Source organism: Theropithecus gelada, chromosome 18, assembly GCF_003255815.1.
Source record: "Theropithecus gelada isolate Dixy chromosome 18, Tgel_1.0, whole genome shotgun sequence".
NCBI classification, from domain to species: domain Eukaryota; kingdom Metazoa; phylum Chordata; class Mammalia; order Primates; family Cercopithecidae; genus Theropithecus; species Theropithecus gelada.
The window spans coordinates 58,994,335-58,997,954 of NC_037686.1; positions in this window are offsets into that span (position 1 = coordinate 58,994,335).

The window sequence follows — 3,620 nt, forward strand, 5'->3', positions numbered from 1 at the left end:
TTCTTAATTTTCTTTTTTAAATGGTAAAATTATAAATTTAAAAAAGTCTACATCCAATTAAGCAGTGGGATGCCAATTAACTTATTTTGGACCATTATAAAATATCTTAAATTAAATTCAATCCTTTTAAATATTGTGGAAATTGTACTTTTATTAATACTTTAGATATTGCAATTATATATATTTTTTTAAATGTGAATTATTTCAGATAACAGAATTTAATTAAGTAAACATCTGCCCATACAAAATGAGTAAAACATAATTTGAGATAAATATATTGACTACTTTTTTAGTTTTATTCAGATATGTTAAATTGTAGACTTTTTTTCTGTCTAAAGATTTGCCTCTAATTAATGGCTAAAATTGTTATATTTAAAATATTATAATCCACATATGTGTATAAATTAACATTTACATTTAAGTTTTACTGGTGATTTAATACACAAATATGAATGAATTTAATAATACATTAAAGGACTACCCAAATGTGCTTTGCTATTAATTTATGAAAAAGCAATAATTATATTTAAAATGTAATAAAATGATTTAACATATTGGTTTTGAATATATTTTATTAGAAATGATTCAAATTTTTGAAGCATACAGGTAATTGAATGATTTCAAGTGCTGTGCAATATTACCACCTTTATTTTATGGTTTATAAATAATATTGTCAATTTTCCAATTTCTCTGGCTAGAGTTTACCAAATTAAATTTTAATTTAGAATTTAGATTTAGAAATCTATTGATAAATCCATTTTTATTAGAGAAAAAAATGCTACGGCAACTTTTATAAAAACAAATAACAAATTAAGATACATAAAAGCCAATTTAATTATTTAAACGAGAAGTTAGCCGACTAAGACTCTTGGGTCAAATTTGATCTACCTCCGGTTTTGTAAATGCATTTTTGTAGAGCACAGCCACACCCATACATGTATATTTTATATGGCTCCCTTTCCGCTATTATGGCATAGCTGAGTAGTTGCAACAGAGCTCAAGTGACCTACAAAGACTAAAATATTTTCTCACTTGCCCTTTTTAGAAAAAATGTTTATTGACCCTGATTTGAGCTCAGCATTTTTACATTTTCTTTTTATATATATTTGAAACATTTTTTCATCTCCCAACATATATACTCATGCTTTTGTCAAAATTTTTCTAGCACAGAGAATATGGTTACTTAGTAATAGGGTGATAAGTGAATCCTCTATATTGCAGAAAATACAAGTAGACATAATCTAGAAATGTGCGATTATTTCTAACACTAAAATTTTCTGTTTTTTTTTACTTGTTCAGTAGCACAAAACATATTTTATTAAAGATATTAAATGTTTAAAGAAATGTTAGAGACATTGTATAGGTTATGTCCTTGACCAATCTGCATGTTGAGATATTCAAATAATTTGTTATATTTCTAAAGCTATGAAATATTTTTTAATATGATGTATAATAAATATACCTAGTAGTATTATTATCTCACTCCTTTGAACTTGCTTCATCATCTTATGTGTGTCTGACTTACTTTCAAAACTGCATTTACCACAAGATTTTGGTACAACTCAATTCTCCATCTTAAATTTTCATCATTCTGGTTCTAAAGTTATTTTGATTGGTCCTTACCATTAATGATCAAGCAAAAGCAAATAAAAGGAGATAGAAAATGAATTATAAAAGATACTATTATAGGATTTAGAAATTCTCCAGAATATTCTTGTGTGCATATATATATATTTCAGTGTTGTATTTCATGCTTGGTATTCCATATGAATAAACAATCAAACTTTTACCTGAATGAATTTTGTTCCCCAGAAATACAACGGTTTTTGGAATAGATTTATTCATAGTCAAGGTTATAGTTATATTTTTCTGTTATTCTACATTGTTCGTTGATTGGGTTGTAGGAAATAGAATGTGTTTATATACACAATAAATACGTTTGTTTTGTCTCTCTCACATGTGACATCCAAGACAGTCATGTAGGGAAAAAAAAAAAAAGAAAATCCTATTGGCTCTCATCACATCACATCACATCAGGGGTAAGGTCTGGGGCAAAGAGAAATGCTAATTATTTACTGTAATATAAGTAATAAGAAATCAGTCCAGAGCATATTGTGTGCACATTTAGAATAAAATTCATAAAGATGAATATTACAAATGGCATGTAGAGGTTGTTGAAATTTTTAAGAAATTTCATTCTTTTTACAAGGGATGGATACATTAAAAAGTGTACAAATTTATTCGTAAGAAGAATACTTTTTAAAATTTAGCTCCTAGAAATTGAGACCATCCTGGCTAACACCGTGAAACCCCGTCTCTACTAAAAATGCAAAAAAATTAGCCGGGCGAGGTGGCGGGCGCCTGTAGTCCCAGCTACTCCGGAGACTGAGGCAGGAGAATGGCGTGAACCCAGGAGGCAGAGCTTGCAGTGAGCCGAGATCGCGCCACTGCACTCCAGCCTGGGTGACAGAGCCAGACTCCATCTCAAATAAATAAATAAATAAATATAAAATTTAGCTCCTAGAGAAAAATGTTACTATATTTTATTTTCTACTTTATATATTTATATACAACAAATTTAAAGAAGGATAAATTGTTTATTTTGTTTGCCAAATATTACTGTTTCCAATGACCTGCATTCTATTATATAGACAGTGGTCTTATATGGCATATTTCCCTTCAGCCTGAAGAACTTTAAAAATTTATTTTAGTAGTACTCTGCTGTGGAAACCTCTCTGAACTTTTGTTATCTGAAAACATCTTTATTTCACCTTCATTTTGAAGTAGAATTTATGTAGAATTTTGGATTTTTAAAAAAATATCCTGCTAAAGTTGTTAATATTGTAGAATGCACTGGTAACAACAGATCAGTAAACAGACAATTACAGTACATTTAGTAAGTGAAAAATACACACACTAACTTTCCTTATATGGGCAGTACAACATGTAGTCTTCTAAATAGCATTAGGAGCACCTGGAATATCTTTCCTGATAGATTAATAACTAAAGAAACTTCAAGGGAAAAACCTGACCAGAAATGGAGGTCTCCAACAGATATTTTTATGTAAGTAGCAAAGATTTCCAAGGCACTTAAGTGAAGGGGAAAAAGAAGAAAAACAAAAACAAAAATGGTCAGAAAAATGCTGTTTTGCTGCAGTATAAAGTTCAAGAGGAACAGCAGCAAGAGATGTGTCTGTTACATATGCTAAAGACCTTAAATTCTCACCTAAATACTGAAAGCATTCATTAAAGAATTTTAAGTATGGGATTTGAATACGTTATGTTTACATTTTGAAAAGATTTTGTGAGTGGCTGACTAAAACACAAATTTAAGGCAGCCAAACGCAAGAGGGATTGCACTGAGGAAAATTGGAGTAATCTGAGCAGAAGAGATGAAAGTTTGAAACACAACACAAATTGGGAGGATTGTGGATAAACTTGGAGATGTAAAATTCACTTAACATCATTGACTGGATATAGGGATCAGTGACAGAGATAGAGGGAGATAAGTCTAGAATGGTGCCCACTTTTGTAGCCTTTAGCACTGGCCATGTGGAATGGCTAATAGATGAAATGCACCAAGGGCAGGAGAAGAAGGACAATGAGTTCAGTTAGGGCCA